At 44.0% G+C, this 17,788-nt stretch overlaps 1 protein-coding gene and 1 non-coding gene across 2 annotated transcripts in view; both read right to left on the minus strand.

Moving 5' to 3' along the window:
- M1AP (meiosis 1 associated protein) overlaps positions 1-17,788 on the minus strand; it is a 97,136-nt gene that overhangs the window by 39,826 nt on the left and 39,522 nt on the right. The gene's annotated exons all lie outside the window — the stretch shown is intronic.
- Positions 9,817-9,948, minus strand: LOC131274120 (small nucleolar RNA SNORA31). The gene has a single exon (XR_009181332.1). It is a non-coding gene; the product is annotated as a small nucleolar RNA SNORA31 (small nucleolar RNA).

The following is a 17,788-nucleotide window of genomic DNA, read 5'->3' on the forward strand; positions in this document are numbered from 1 at the left end:
TGTTGTCGTCAGCGGCATGGGAAGTGTGGGCGGCACCATTCCTGGGCAGGCTGCTCTTTCTTTTCACGCTGGGCGGCTTTCCTCACGGGTGCACTCCTTGCGCGTGGGGCTCCCCCACGCGGGGGACACCCTTGTGTGGCACGGCACTCCTTGCACGCATCAGCACTGCGCACGGCCAGCTCCACACAGGTCAAGGAGGCCTGGGGTTTGAACCGTGGACCTTCCATATGGTAGACGGACGCCCTAACCACTGGGCCAAAGTCCGTTTCCCTCTTTCTCTTAATTACTTTAAAATACATGATTGTTTAAGACAAAAGTTATCTTGTAGAGTTTAAATGAATGTAGATGTAATAGACCTGGCAATTTTAACATAAAAGACAGTGTGTGGATATGTATATGTAAATGGACCTACATAGTTGCAAAGTTCCTACATTTCACGAGAAATGGTACTATATTAATTTTAAGTAGGCTATATACAAACAATATACATATGTACATTCATTTAACATATATATGTATTTATATATAATATTCATATTTCAAACTCTAGGTTTCTACATTTCACATGAAGTATTGTACTCCTGAGGTTTCTACATTTTACCTGAACTGGTACTTTATATAACTTTAAGAAGACTGTGAAAATTTAAGGATATAAAATGTTATCCATAGAGGAGGCACTAAACATAATGTAAAGAGATATAACTAAATGACAATAGATAAAATTAAATTCTAAAAATTATTTAATCCAAAAGAAAGCAGGTGTCTTAGTTTCCAGGCTGCTAAGGCAAATGCCACACAGTGGGATAGGTTTAACATGGTTTCAGAGGCTAGAAGGCTTACTTCCTCCTGGGGTCAGTAGCATTCTGATTGGCCAGCAATCCTTGGGTTCCTTGGGTTTCCTGTCACATGGCTACATCTTCTCCTTTTTCCTCTGGGTTCCAGTGTCTTCAGCTTCTGGCTCTTCCCTGTGGCTTTCCTTTCCATGTCCAACTTCCTTTGCTTATAAGTACTATAGCCATATTGGATTAAGGCCCACCTTCATGTCGTGTGGGCACACCTTAACTAAAAATAACATATCCATAGGTCTTATTTCCAAATGTGTTTACACCCACAGGACCAGGGAATAGGACCTGGACATACTTTTTGTGGGCAACATGATTCAATCCCCAGCAGCAGGGAAGAAGGGAAAAGAACAAAAAAATCAGAGGACAAAAAAAAAAACCAATAAAATCAAATAGTAGAACTAAATCCAACCTTATCAATAATTATGGAAAAATGTTAATGAACTACACACTACAAAAACAAAGACAGAAATTACTGGAATGGATAAAAAATATGACCCAATTATACTCTAAGAGATATACTTTAAGTAGAAAGGCATACATGGGTTGAAAGTAAATAGGTGGGAAAAGATGAGCCATAAACATAGTACGACCCAAGAGAAATGAAACCATACATCCACACAAAGATGTGTATATAGATATTCATAGCAGCTTTATTTGCAATAGCGAAAAACTGGAAACAATCCAGTTGTTCATCAAAAGGTGAATAGTTAAACAAAAGGTGGCATATTCATACAATATACTACTACTCAGCAATAAAAAGAAACTACCGATACAAACAAAAAAGTAGATAAATCTCAAAATCTGAATGCAAAAATGCCAGACACCTAAGAGTATATAATGTCTGATTCCATTTATACAAAATGAAAACTAATCCACCAAAAAAAAGCAGATCAGTGGTCTTCAGCTGGTGAAAGAGGGAAGGATAGCGTGTAAAGGGGCAAGAGAAATCTTTTTGGGATGATGAAAATGTTCTGTATCTTGATTGTGGTGATGATTTGTGGATGTATACAACTATCAAAACCCATCAAATTTTACAATTTGAATATGTAGCGTTTATGGTGTATGAATTATTCCTCAGTAGAGTTGGTGAGGAAATTTTTTAAAAATTCTAATTTTTAAATAACTTTGGGTTTTCTGTTGAACCCTAAAAAAATGTTTAAAATACTTTCAAAAGGGAAAAGTTGTCATTTTTCTTAGACTATGGCTTCTGTAAATGAAATAAACAAATGTCTCTCTGTGTTAAAAATCTTTATATGCAACAGTAGTTCTAATTTAGTTTTAATGCCCCAGGGAAATGACATTAATACAGTTATCAAAGACAAACTCAATAAACAGCTTGCATTTTCTGGTCTACATTCTAGGACACTGCAAGAGGGAAAAAATCAATCTCTGGAGTCTAACAATTGCACTGAGGCACTGAAGTTTTTTTTTCTGGAATCCTTTAGAAATCAATGCATCTTTATCTTCTACATTTGGGTTGTTAACATTCATTGTTTCCTGAAAACACATGTGGATAAAATCTTTCCAAAAGAGCTTGACATCGATCCCTGGCAAAGTCTAGGAGGAAATCTTAAACAGATGGCTTGTGAGCACTTAGAAAGGGAACACGATATCCTTGTGCACAAGTCTGAGAAATAGAGGCTTGCTGACAGCATCATTAGGTTGATTTGTAACTGGCTGAGAGATTTATGAACCCGAGAGTGCAGACTACTATCAACCTGGACAGATGCCCTCTGGGTGCCAAAGTACATTGATCCCAGTGGCCATTTTCTTTTTGGCATATTTATTATTTATTCTTTAGAAAAATACTATAAAATTTTATTGCATGCAAATGCTCTCATGCAGCATGTATGTAAACTATGAAGCATAACAGCAAAATGAACACTGAATGGATACTTTACTCAATTTAAGAACTTCATCAGTGCCACTGAAATAGCTTATGCTTTTCCCTGATCTTTTCCAGAGGCAACATTGCCAAATGAATTGCTTTTATCACTCCTTCCATTTTAAAAGTAGTTTTATTATTTTGAACATTTTATTAATTTAGTTTTGCATGAGCTTTATAAAGAGGTTTCAGATTATATATATCTTTGGTTACCTGCTTCTTAAAAACTCAGTATTGTGTAGATTCATCTACATTATTGTACAGTGGTGGTTCATTCATTTTTCATAGCTGTATAATATTCCACCTTGCGAATATACCTCATAATATTAATTCATGCTTTATTCAATGGACATTTGAGTGGTTTCTAATTTTTGGCTTTATGAATAATGTCAATATTTACATTCTTGTATGTGTCCCAGGTATACATTTGTAAAAGTTTTTCTGGGGACATTCTTCTAGGCATAGAATCATTGGATCATAAGGAATTGTTAATATTACCTTACAACAAAATGTCAAGTTGTGTTACAACTTACATTCTTTCCAGAAGTGTATCAGTTTTCATTGCTTTGCTATTGTCAATACTATAGTGAGATTTTTCAGTTTTTTGCAGCCCAGTGAGTTTAAAATAATATATCACTATTTTAACTTACATTTTCCAGATTACTAATGAGGGGGAGAGTTTTTCTTATGTTTATTTGCCATTTGGATTTCTCTTTAGTGAAATACCTGTTCAAGTCTTTTGCTCATTTAAAACTTGGGCTGCTTTTTTTTTCTTTTCATAATTGCATTTCAGGCATTCTTTATTCTGGATACCAACTCTTTTTTAAAATTTATTAATTTATTTATTTTAAAGATTTGTTTTATTTATTCCCCCCACCCCTTGCCGCTTGTGCTCACTGTCTGCTCTCTGTGTCCATTTGCTGTGCATTCTTCTGTATCTGCTTCTCTTCTCCTCTCGTCTTCTGATGTGGGAGAGAGGCACTCAATTGCTTGAGCCACCTCAGCTCCCTGATTTGTTGTGTCTCTCATTGCCTTTCCTCTGTGTCTTTTTTGTTGTGTCATCTTGTTGCATCAGCTCATGGTGTGGGCCAGCTCACTGTGTGGGCCAGCCTGCCTTCACTAGGAGGCCCTGGGAACCAAATCTGGGACCTCCCACATGGGAGCTGGGAGCCCAATTGCTTGAGGCACATCCGCTTCCTGATACCGACTCTGTATTGGTCATATGGTGGAGATTTGTTTTAACACTTTCTTCATGGTGTTCTTTTCTTTTTCCAAAGGAGGAACTGGGGATTGAATCCAGAACCTCATACATGGGAAGCAGGTGCTCAACCACTTGAGCTACACCTGCTCCCCTTCATGGTGTCTTTTATTTTTTTTTAAGATTTATTTATTTATTTATTTCTCTCCCCTGCCACCCACCCCGGTTGTGTGTTCTCTGTGTCTATTTGCAGCGTCTTCTTCTTTGTCCACTTCTGTTGTTGTCAGCAGCACGGGAATCTGTCTCTTTTTGTTGCATCATCTTGTTGTGTCAGCTCTCCGTGTGGGCTGCGCCATTCTTAGGCAGGCTGCACTTTCTTTCGTGCTGGGTGGCTCTCCTTACGGGGCGCACTCCTTGCACGTGGGGCTCCCCTACATGGGGGACACCCCTGCATGGCAGGGCACTCCTTGCGCGCATCAGCACTGTGCATGGGCCAGCTCTACACGGGTCAAGGAGGCCCAGGGTTTGAACAGTGGATCTCCCATGTGGTAGACGGATGCCCTAACCACTGGGCCAAGTCCGCTTCCCAACACGGTGTCTTTTGATGAACAGAAATCCTTAATTTTGATGTAGTGATACTTATCAATATTTTATTTAATGATTAGCAAACATTGTGTCTCATTTAGGAAATCCTTCTCCTCTGCAACTCAGGTCATAATGATTTTCTTCTGTATTTTCTTCCAAAAGATTTTAAATTACCTTTCATTTGTAGTCTAAAATGTGAGCCATAATGTAAACCAAAATGGAACCATGTTTCATAGCTATGTTTCAAAATCTGTGCATCAGCTGCAGCCAATATAACAAGAACATGCAAAAAGATCATTGCTGGGGAAAGGGGAAAAGGGTTTAAAGTAGGATATATGGGAGTCCCCTATATTGTGTATGTGAATTACTGTGATCTAAAACTTTTCTGAAGACAAAATTTAAAAATTAGAAGGAAAAAAAAGGATGCAGACACTGAGGAGAAATGAAAGAAAGTGCCTTGCCACTGTACATACAGGGCAACACCAATTACAGTGATGAAAGGCAGAATGTTTGAAACAAAGCTTTATAATATTTTTCATTTTATTAATACACCAATTTGTTTTTACTTCATTTTAGTATTTCTAAATTATTATGTATTCTATTTCTAAAATTTAAACCCATCACTATATTTCAATTTCCTATTAATTGAATTTGGCACTATATTAGGCTTCATTGTTAAAGAAGTTTTGGACCGCAGAGAGGTTCAACTATAGCAGGGGAGGAACACTGGTGTGGGGGTTATTGATGGGGGGCACATGAGTGGTGGGAGTTCTCCAGAGCATATATATAGGGGACATAAAAATGTTCTGATATATGTTGGGTATTTTTATAGTAGTTACAGTTACAAACGCCAACTGAGGGAGTGCTGATTCCTACCTAGGGAGCTCTGTCACATTCCCCAATGGAACAACAATAATCCCCCAAGTGCAATGGCAAAGACCAACAAGGAAGGATGGTCCAATGAGCCCTTGATACTGATGACTATGCTTATAAGCCTGTGTGCCTGAAATAAAAACTAGGCCTAGAGCTGCAGGGTACCTAAGAGTTAACTCCTGAGAGCCTCCATGTTGCTCAAATGTGGCCACTCTCTAAGCCAAATTCAGCATGTAAATGCATTACCTTCCCCCTAGTGTGGGGCATGACTCCCGGGGATGAGCCTCCCTGGTGCCAAGGGATTACTACCAATCCCTAACCAGTGATGCAACTAGAAAGAGACCTTGAATAAAAGGGTCAACTCAGACCAGCAGAATATCTCAGCCCACATGTTGGATCAAGTGTTAAAAACTGCTTTTTGACCTTGAATAAAAGGGGGAAATGGCAAAGACAAATGAGTTTATATGGCTAAGACTCTTCCAAAGAGTTGGGAAGTCATCAAAGGGGTCATGCTTATGCACATCTCAGCAGGACCCCAGAGAGAGCCAAAATAGATACAACCCTAGGTGCTGCTGAGGGCTACAGAGATCCACACTGTATATGGTCATGGCAGATGGATTTGGAGTTCTGTGCCATGTCAGAGGGCCCTACTTTATAATTTGTGCTCCTGAGTGCGATGGAGCTGGACTCAGATGTGACCTTCGTACACATGCCTCTTCTGTCACTTTTACTGAACCTGTGGTTGGGGTTAGGGATGGTGGATACTCAGGGGACTTGAAGCTCTGGACTGCCCATGTGCCAGCTAGGCCCTGAACCTCAGCAGAGCTGTGACTTCTACTCTCTGGTTCACTGGACTTACCCAGGTCAGCTAACAGGGAGGTGAAGAGGTCAACCACCACACCAGGGAATCAAGAGTGCCAACAACTGCAAGGAGAGGAATTGCATACATCATCCATGGGGTATCTAAGCCCCCTCTTGATTTAAAGGTGGAGTGGACATCACCACCCCAGGGTCCACAGAATGGAGGAATAAAATATGGATTAGAGTGGACTTACTGATATTCTACTATAAAAACATTGTGACTAGTAATAGAAGAAATTGTAGCATTGAGATAGAGAAAGTGACCACAGTAGTTGCTGAAGGCAGGGAGAAGGAAGAAGAGAAGTGACATGGGGGCATTTTTGGGAATTTGAGTTGTCCTAAATGATATTGCAGGGTCAGATGTTGGACTTTATATATCCTGCCATAACCCACTGTGTACTGGGGGAGAGTGTGAACTACAGGGTAAACTATTATCTATGTGGTGCAGCAGTGCTCCAAAATGTGTTCACTGAGTGCGATGAGTGTGCCACAATGATGGGGGAGGTTGTTGGTGTGGGAGGAGTGGGGTGGGGGTGTCGGGGGGTATACAGGAACCTCTTATATTTTTTAATGTAACTTTCTTTTGTGATGTATATATCTTCAAAAAAATACAATTTACAATAATGATGGGGTGGAGGGTGGGGAGTGGGGTATATGGGAACCTCTTATGTTTTTTATGTTTTTAATGTAACATTCTTTGTGATCTATTAACTTTAATAAAAAAGTGTAAAAAATAAAATTACCTTTCACATTTAAGTCTTTAATTCATCTAAAATATATTACTATAAATGGTGTGAGGTAGGGATCCAACTTCATTTCTTTCTATATAGAAACTGATAATCACTGTATGAGTTACTGAATAGATCTATTATTTTCCTACTTCTATGCCATGTCAGCTCAGTCACATACAAAGTTTTTAAGTGTGTAAATGTCTGTTTTGGGGCTCTCTAATCAGTTCTAGACTGGATAATTTATCTATCTCTATGTCAATATGACACTATCTAATTAGAATAGCTTTTTAAACCATCTTAATATCAGATAAGGCAAACCTTTAGCCTTAATACATATGTTAGCAATTAATATATATTACAATCAGCTTGTTAAGTTCATTAAAATAACTGTTAGGATTTTGATTGGAATAGCATTGATAGACCAATTTGGGGAGAACTGAATTGTTATGACATTGAATGTTTCTATCCATTAAGCTGGTCCATTTAATCATATCTTTCTTAAGGTGAGCCAATAAAGTTTAAAATACATCCCAATAAATATTTAATGCATTTTTGTTAAGATTTATTTCTAGGGAAACGGACTTTGGCCCAGTGGTTAGGGCGTCCGTCTACCATATGGGAGGTCCGCGGTTCAAACCCTGGGCCTCCTTGACCCGTGTGGAGCTGGCCATGCGTAGTGCTGATGCGCGCAAGGAGTGCCATGCCATGCAAAGGTGTCCCCCGCGTGGGGGAGCCCCACGCGCAAGGAGTGCGCCCGTGAGGAAAGCCGCCCAGCGCGAAAAGAAAGAGCAGCCTGCCGAGGAATGGCGCCGCCCACACTTCCTGTGCCGCTGACGACAACAGAAGTGGACAAAGCAACAAGACGCAGCAAATAGACACCAAGAACAGACAACCAGGGGAGGGGGGGAATTAAATAAATAAATAAATCTTAAAAAAAAAAAAAAGATTTATTTCTAAATGCTTTATATTTTTATATGATTGCAAAATATATTTCTTTAAAAATTGCATTTTTTTCTAACAGTTTGTCTCTAGTTGTAGAAATGCTATTGATTTTTGCATATCTACAGTCACCTTTCTAAACTCTTATTAATTGGAATAATTTTCTATGGAGTCTTTTGGTTTTCAATGTAGTCAATCAAATATTTAAAAACAATGACAGCTTTTTCTTCTTTTCCAATATTCATACCCTTTACTCTTTTTCTTGTTTCACTAGACTAGGACAACCATGTGGAACAGATGTATGATGAGGCATCCATGTATTATTCTTAATTTTTAAAGGGAATCTTTCTAAGGTTTCACCAGTATGATCTGGATTTTTCTCTTAAATAATGAATGGATATTAATTTTATCATATGTTTTCTATATCTACTAAGATAACCATATAGTTTCTAGTTTTAAGATATGGTGATGTGGTGAATAATACTTATGCATTTTCTAATGATAAACCATATTGCATTCCTGGGATAAAATCAATTTGGTCACGATGTACTGTATTGTCTTTTCATATATGACTGCATTATTTAAGATTGTTCCATCTATTTTCATGAGTGAGGCTTGCCTGCAATTTTCTTTTCTTATAATGTCCTTTTCCAATTTTGAATGTTGACTTGGGGAGTGCTTTCTTTTTTATCTCTCCCTCCCGCCCTCCTTCATTCCTTCTTCTGGAAGAGTTTGTAAAAGATTGGAGTGATTTGTTCTTTGAAAGTTCGGTAGAATTTGCCTGGAAAACCATCTAGGATTGGCTCATTATGGGACCATTCAGACTTTTTATTAATTTTTTATGAGTCAGAAATGGTAGAACATATATATATATATTTTTTATTAAAGATTTATTTTTTATTTGTTTCTCTCCCCTTCCCCCCCCCAGTTGTCTGTTCTCTGTGTCCATTTGCTGCGTGTTCTTTTGTCCGCTTCTGTTTTCCCAGCAGCATGGGAATCTGTGTCTCTTTTTGTTGCATCATCTTGCTGCATCAGCTCTCTGTGTGGGCGGCACCATTCTTGGGCAGGCTGCACTTTCTTTCGTGCTGGGCGGCTCTCCTTACAGGGCCCACTCCTTGCACGTGGGGTTCCCCTACGCGGGGACACCCCTGCATGGCAAGGCACTCCTTGTGGGCATCAGCACTGCGCATGGGCCAGCTCCACACGTGTCAAGGAGGCCTGGGGTTTGAAACGCAGACTTCCCATGTTGTAGATGGACGCCCTATCCACTGGGCCAAGTCCGCTTCCCAGAACATATAGTTTTAGGAATATGTCCATTTTTGTCTAAATTTAAGCATTCATACTTCTATCTGCAACTATGTCCCCTTTTCCCATTTCTACAAAAATCTATTGTGCCATTTCTTTTTTTTAAATCATAAGTTTTACACAGGAGTCTCTATTTTATTAGTTTTTTTCCCCCCCAAAGAACCGACCTTTTGAATTGTTGATTATCTCTATTGCTCTTTCAATTGAGGCAGTTTAGAGAAGGTTAAGCCTGTGAGCTTTTGAATTAGACTGCTTGGGTTTGAATTCCTCTTTCATCTTTTAACTGAGAAACTTTGGAAAAGTTACTTTAGATAGGAAACTGTGCCTTGGTTTCTTCATCTAGAAAAATGGGCATTAAATAATATAATATATGAAAACTACTTAGAACAGAAATTATTTGAACAGTAAGTGTTTAATAAAATGTTAGCTATTATTATGATCTATGAACCAATGCTGGAGTATATAGTAAGAGAATGTGGTTTTTAGTTTACATTTCTTCTCCCAGAGGTTCAGAACATTTTTTGTTGTTGCTGTTTTTAAGTTTTTATTTCTGAGTTGCAAGGATTATTTCCCCCTCCCCGTGTTTTTAGAATTTCCTGTATTCCCCCATTCAATCTTGGTTGCCACAATCAGACAGACAGAAAGCATGAGGACCTCCTTTTTCTTGCATCTGTAGTGGAAACCTTAGCAGTAGACATTAACTGCTCAGGTCTGTCAGTGATGCATTCAGAACTTATTTTGAAATGAAACAAGCTAGCAGAATTATTCCCATGATTCATAGCTCTCTTACGGGTTAATTCTGGCTGCTAGAATTTCTGGGTCCTAAATTTTTTTTAAAAGAAGTTTTAGATTACATAAATGTTACATAAGAAATATAGGGGATTCCCATATACCCCAACCTTTCCCCCTCCCACACTTTTCCTCATTAATAACATCTTTCACTAGTGTGGTACATTTGTTACAACTGATAAACACATATTGAAGCATTGCTACTAACTAGGTCCTAAATTTAAGATCAAGATCCAGCACTAGGGATCTACTTTAGGGTACCGGGCAGGTTTATATGTAAGAGGACAGATAAGGAAAAAGAAGGCATCCAGCTTCCCCCCTGAGAGGTATACCTCTTGATATCTCTATTTCTTGGATGACTCTTCCTAGGCATCTTTTAAGAGTAAAAGAAGAACAAAACATAAATAATAGAAGAGCAAGGATATGAGAACTATGGAAAAATTTTATAATACAATGTTATATGAAAACAAAAATCACATATGTGAATTATAACTATGAAACATAAACATGATTGTGGACAACTGAGGGGCAAAACTGAAAGCAGTGTAATGGCACCACTTAACACAATGAAGGAAAAAAACTCCACATGATCATCTCAATAGATACAGAAAAGGCATTTGACAAAATCCAGCACCTCCTCCTGAGAAAAACACTTAGAACACCAGGAATAGAAAAAAAAATTTCCTCAACATAATAAAGGGCATATATGAAAAGCTCACAGCTAACATCCTACTTAATGGTGAAAGAATGAAAGCATTCCCTCTAAGAGCAGGAACTAGACAAAAATGCCCACTGTCACCACTATTATCCAACATATTACTGGAAGTTCTTGCCAGAGCAATTAGGCAAGAAAAAGAAATAAAAGTCACCCAAATTGGAAAGGAAGAAATAAAACTTTTCCTATTTGTAGATGACATGATTCTATAGACAGATTATCCTGAAATTCCACAGCAAATCTCCTAGAGCTAATAAATGAATTCAGCAAAGTGGTGGGATATAAAACCAACATCCCCAAATCAGTAGTGTTTATATACACATGCAGTGAACAATTGGAAGAAGAAATGAAGAAAAAAATTCCATTTATAATAGCAAACCAACAACTCAAATACCTAGGAATAAATCTAACCAAGGATGTAAAGGACTTGTACACAGAAAAAACAAAACATTGCTAAAAGAAATCAAAGAAGACCTAAATAAGTGAAAGGACATTCCATGTTCATGGACTAGAAGACTAAATAAATATCATTAAAACGTCAATCCTACCTAAAGCCATTGATAGATTCAATGCAATTTCAATAAAAATCCCAACAACCTTCTTTGCAGAAATGGAAAAACCAATTTTCAAATTTAAATGGAAGGGTGAGGGACTCTGAATAGCAAAAGCCGTCTTGAAAAAGAAGAATGAAGTTGGAGAATTCACACCTCCTAATCATATATTACAAAGTCACAGTAATCAAAACAGCATAGTAATGGCACAAGGACAAACATATAGATCAATGGAATAGAGTTGAGAGCTTAGAAACCAACCCTCACATTTATGGTCAACTGATTTTTTTTTTTTTTTTTAAAGATTTATTTATTTATTTAATTCCCCCCCTCCCCCGGTTGTCTGTTCTTGGTGTCTATTTGCTGCGTCTTGTTTCTTTGTCCGCTTCTGTTGTCGTCAGCGGCAGGGGAAGTGTGGGCGGCGCCATTCCTGGGCAGGCTGCTCTTTCTTTTCACGCTGGGCGGCTTTCCTCACGGGCGCACTCCTTGCGCGTGGGGCTCCCCCACGCGGGGGACACCCTTGCGTGGCACGGCACTCCTTGCGCGCATCAGCACTGCGCATGGCCAGCTCCACACGGGTCAAGGAGGCCCGGGGTTTGAACCGCGGACCTCCCATATGGTAGACGGACGCCCTAACCACTGGGCCAAAGTCCATTTCCCATGGTCAACTGATTTTTGACAAGTGGGCAAAGACCACTCAATTGGGAAAGAATAGTCTCTTTAGCAAATGGTACTGGGAAAACTGGGTTTCCATTTGCAGAAAAAGGAGGAGGATCCCTACCTCACAGGTTATATAAAAATAAACTCAAAAAGGGTCAAAGACCAAAATATAAGAGCCAGAACTATCAAACTCTCAGAAGAAAATATATAGAAGCATCTTCAGGACCTTGTGTTAAGCAATGGTTTCTTTTTTTAAAATTTATTTTATTTTATTTTTTTTAAGATTTATTTATTTCTCTCCCCTTCCCCCCTCACCCTGGTTGTCTGTTCTGTGTCTTTTTGCTGTGTCTTCTTTGCCCGCTTCTGTTGTTGTCAGTGGCACAGGAATCTGTGTTTCTTTTTGTTGCGTCATCTTGTTGTGTCAGCTCTCCGTGTGTGCGGCACCATTCCTGGGCAGGCTGCACTTTCTTTCGCGCTGGGCGGCTCTCCTTACGGGGCACACTCCTTGCGCGTGGGGCTTCCCTACGCGGGGGACACCCCTGCGTGGCAGGGCACTCCTTGCACGCATCAGCACTGCGCATGGGCCAGCTCCACACGGGTCAAGGAGGCCCAGGGTTTGAACCGCGGACCTTCCATGTGGTAGACGGAAGCCCTAACCACTGGACCAAGTCCGCCACCCAAGCAATGGTTTCTTTGACTTTACACCTAAACCACAAGCAGCAAAAGAAAAAAACCCAGATAAACAGGACCTCATCAAAATGAAACACTTTTGTACTTCAAAGGACTTTATCATGAAAGTTAAAGGACAACCTGTACAATGGGAGAAAATATTTGGAAACCACTTATCCAATAAACAATCTTTTAAAAATTCTTCCTCCCTCCCGGCTGTGTTTGTTTGTTTTTGCTGTCCGTGTCCATTTGGCGTGTGATCTTCTGTGTCTGTTTCTTTTTGCCTCCTCTTCTCATTTTTTTCTCATCTAGTCTTCAGTGGAATTTGATCCCGGGGGCCTCCAATGTGGGAGAGAGGTTCATCTTGCTGCATCGCTTGCTGTGTGGGCACATCTTTACCAGGAGGCCCTGGGGAACAAACCCGGGTCCTCCTATATGGTAGAGAGAAGCCCAATCGCTGAGCCACATCTGCTTCCCCTATAAAGATTTAATATCCAGAATATATAAAGAAATCCTTCAACTTAACAACAAAAAGATAAACAATCCAATTTAAAAATGGGCAAGACTTAAACAGACATCTCTCCAAAGAAGATACACAAATGGCCAGAAACCACATGAAAAGATACTCAATATCACTGGTCATCAGGGAAACACAAATCAAAACCACAATGAGATACCATTTTACACCAAGTGGAATGGCCACTATTTAACAATTCACCCAGGTATTAAGTGATAGAACTGGGATTTAGAGGCTGGCAAATTACTTCCAGAGCATTCATCCTTTGGAGAATGAGAGAAGCTGCTGATGCCAACCTTTTGATAAGGTCATCAAAATGAAGCAAAATATTAAGGGAATAAACGATTTAATTATGAGGACAGTAGAGACAAATTAGGAAGATTTTCAAGCAACAAATGAAACATACACTTAATTTACAAAGAGAAATTATAATCAATTTATGGGATGATGTATTATTTGTAAGAATCAAGAAGTTACTGGAAGAATCATCAGCTGTGATATATACAGGAAGCTGCTTTCCTGCATTTTAAAGCTCTTCTCCATAGCCTTAGCTGCGGTCACCCCTCGGGCTGAAGTGTGGTTTGCTGGCCTGGCAGGGGAGTGGCCGCGGTAGGCCTAATTCCGCTGCCCCCATAATAGGGTGGTTGGTCGGGCCCACCGCCACCCCTGAAGGAAGCTCGGCATGGGCGCAGAGTGCCCTCGGGTCTCCCCTTCTCAGCAGCCATGCTTCCGCGGCCGCCCCTCCTCCCAGATGGTGCCACCCGATGCCTTGTTGGGCGGCACCCTTCTTCTTCCTTCTCCCTGCACAGGCGCAGGGCAGAAAATTCCAGTCTGCCCTTTTCCCCTCCCCCGACAGCAGCAACAGCCAGGCGTGGGCGGAGAAATCCAGTCTGCCCTTTTCCCCTCCCCCGAAAGCAGCAACAGCCAGGTGTGGGCGGAAAAATCCAGCCCGCCCTTTTCCCTTCCCCCGACAGCAGCAACAGCCAGGCGTGGGCGGGAAACTCAAGTCTGCCCTCCACCCCAGCAACAGCAGCCACCAATCCCTAAACCCTGCCCCTTCCCCCAGCAACAGCGACAGCCAATCCCTAACCACCACCCCTCCCCCGTCCAGTACCGCCCACTGACCTTTCGCCGGCAACCAATCAGAACAGGGCGTGGCTTCGACCAATCAGCCTTCTCCAGCCCCTATAAAACTGTTGCCTCTCCCTCAGTAAAGTGGACTTGCGTGTTTACCTTGTCTCCGCGGTAGTTCTTCTGCCGTGCGCCCTCCAGTCCTGAGAGCCCCCGAAAAGGGCCTGGCCTCCCTTGTCCCCAGTTCGTCGCCTGCTTCTCCGGGCGACCCCGTCAGCTGAACCGCGCAACCCCTTGTGAGACCGATCCCTCGTCTGCTGCCGGACCGACCCCTCGTCCCAAGTGGGACCGACCCCTCGTCCCGAGCGGGACCGACCCCTCGTCCAGAGCTGGACCGACCCCTCGTCCGCAGCCAGACCCCACCTCTACCGACCGAGCAAGCCGCCGCAGTTGGCGCCCAACGTGGGGCAAAGCAACTCCACCACAGCACAACGTGGGGCAGTGCAACCCCACCTCTACTGACCGAGCAAACCGTCGCAGTTGGCGCCCAACGTGGGGCAAGGCAACCCCACCACAGCCTCACTCCATAACCTGGTGGCCCCCCTCTCCTCTCTTCTCACCTTGGGACTTCTCTCGTGCAACATTGCTGCTACCTGAGCTTTGGCTACCTCATACGATCCACGGCGGTCTGGGAGAATCGCTGGATGGCTTTCTCCTTCCATGTCGGGGGCTTATACCAACCCGCTATGATTAAGAGGAGCCTTGGATTTCTCGGGAGCATGCGCTTGCATGTCTGAAGTAATCCTACCACAGCCCTACCCCCTCCTCTCTTCTCACCTTGGGACTTCTCTCATGCAACATTGCTGCTACCTGAGCCTTGGCTACCTCATACGATCCACGGCGGTCTGGGAGAATCGCTGGATGGCTTTCTCCTTCCATGTCGGGGGCTTATACCGACCTGCTATGATTAAGAGGAGCCTTGGATTTCTTGGGAGCGCGCGCTTGCACGTCTGAAGTAATCCTACCACAGCCCTACGCCCTCCTCTCTTCTCACCTTGGGACTTCTCTCGTGCAACATTGCTGCTACCTGAGCCTTGGCTACCTCATACAATCCACGGCGGTCTGGGAGAATCGCTGGATGGCTTTCTCCTTCCATGTCGGGGGCTTATACCGACCCGCTATGATTAAGAGGAGCCTTGGATTTCTCGGGAGCACGTGCTTGCACGTCTGAAGTAACCCTACCACAGCCCTACACCCTCCTCTCTTCTCACCCCTATCTTTTTGCTCTGCATTGCTGCTCCTGAACCTTGGTGACCTCATATGATCCACGGCGGTCTGGGAGAATCGCTGGATGGCTTTCTCCTTCCATGTCGGGGGCTTATACCGACCCGCTATGATTAAGAGGCGCCAATAAAACTCTCAGGAGCGTGTGCCTGAGCACCTCCACCCCTGCCTTCACCTCTGCCTCCTCCCCTCCACGCTTGCTCCCCTTTGCCTTGCTCCACTGCTGGTCGTCCCGCCCTCCCCTCGTCGGGGCCTTCTTTTGGCCCACGACCACCGTTGGAGCCCCACCGGCTCCGACCCCTCGTCTCACCGCGCACCTCGGCTCCCATCGCCGCGCTCTCAAGGTAAGGGCCCCTTTTCTTATCGGCTCCAAAAGGCCATTAGCAATGGGTAACATCCTATCTGCTAAGCAAGCCCCACAAGTTCGGGCCCTCGCCGGTCTCCTAGACACTCACCGGTGTAAGATCTCTTTGAAACAGCTTCAAGTGTATTGGGACCTTCTTCTCCCCTTTAATCCGTGGCTTACCACGTGTCAGCTTTGGGACCCAGACACCTATACTCGCCTTATAGATAGGGTCACTTCTGCTGTGGAGCAGGAAGGTAAAAGATTCCCTCCTGGCTTATTACCAGCGCTTTTTACCATCCGCTCCTGCCTTCAAGGTGCCCCTACCATCGACTCCCCCCGGCCGAGCCACCGCCGCTGCCGTGATTGTCAGGACGGCGACTTTAACAGGGACCCTAATTGGAATTCTGATACCGACTCCGATTCCAACTCTGAGTCGCTTGTTGAGCGCCTTAATAACGCGCTCAAAAATTGTCCCCCTAAACAATGTAATCTAGCAGTGCCGAGCGCCGGTGAAGATGGCGAACTTCTGCCTTCTTCCTCGCTCGTAAAGGGGAGGTCTCTTTGCCCCTCCCTCCCCCCGACGACTTCCTGCCTGGGTGGGCCGGAAGCTCCCTCCCCGCCATTTTGTAGCACTGCTGGGGACGGCCCGCAGCCATTTTGTAACACCGCATGGGCAACGGCTCCTCTCGCGCCCTCCGCGCCAGCGGCCCCCCCCGGCTCCGCCTCCCCCTGGCAGCCCCCTCCATCCGATCCGTGGCAAGCTGCCGCATGCGCGGCCCCCTCTAGCCTATTTTTGGACCCGTATTCCTCCCCCGTCGGGGCACCTCCGCCTACCTCCCTGCCACCTCCTACCACCTGCTTTCCCCTTAATGTAACTCCCACCCCTCAGCGCCCCTTTCCATGGTACCCACATGATGCGGAAAGTGTTAAACAGCTCCGCAAGGCCGTTAAGGAGGACGGGTTAGGCAGCCCTTATGCTCAGCATTTGTTAGAGGAGATGTCCACCCTTCTGTGCATCCCCCTCGATTGGCTCCAACTGGCCCGTGCCATCCTCACGCCTGGCCAGTTTATAAATTGGCGCGCCCATTTTCATGCCGAGGCTGAAAAGCAGGTTGCGGCCAATGTCGCAAGGGGTGTTAATCACCCACCAGAAGCCTTCACCGGCACCGGTCAGTTTAGCCAGGCTGCGGCCTACTACCATGCTCCGGCTGGCTTCTGGCTTCAGATTCGCGAGGTAGCCCTACGGGCCTTTCGCGCCTGCACTGCCAGTAGTGCTGACAAGTTCACTAAGCTCACACAGACCAAGGATGAGGACTTTTCTACCTATGTTTCCAGAGTCCTCCGGGCATGTGAGCGCAGGGTCCACGATGAACAGGCTCAGTGCGCCCTCGCCCGTGAAATTATCCTTGAAGGGGCCAGCCCCATTTGTCGACAGGCGATCGCTCCCGTGAGAGAAAAGTCGATAGACGATTGGGTAATTGCCTGTAACGGCCTTGACCAACAGGCTGCTTCTTTCGCCAAGGCTGTCACGACAGCCATGGCACTTAACTCCTCTTGTTTTAGATGTGGCGAGCCAGGACATTTCGCCCGTGAATGCCCGGCAGTCTCTGCACCGCCGGGCCCTCCTGTTCCTCCCCCCTCACCGCCCCGACGGGGCCCTTCTACCCCCTGCCCCCGCTGCGGCCGGGGGTACCATTGGGCTCGCGACTGCCGTATGCAGCCTCCCCTGCAGCGGCAACAGCCATCTTTAAACTCCAGGAGGGGCAGGCCTCAGCCCCACCCCAAAGAGGCTCCCCGTCCCAACCTTCCAAAGCCCTGATGTGGACAGTCCCCATCACATCCACCAGGCCTACCATGAGGTTTAAGATTCCCCACCGCTGGTATTCTGGGACCCTCGACTCGGGTGCAGAGGTCTCTTGTTTCCCTGCTCATTTCGCCGCCCAGTGGTCTGTTCAAGAAGGCCC

This window comes from Dasypus novemcinctus, chromosome 17 (assembly GCF_030445035.2).
Source record: "Dasypus novemcinctus isolate mDasNov1 chromosome 17, mDasNov1.1.hap2, whole genome shotgun sequence".
Taxonomy (NCBI): Eukaryota; Metazoa; Chordata; class Mammalia; order Cingulata; family Dasypodidae; genus Dasypus; species Dasypus novemcinctus.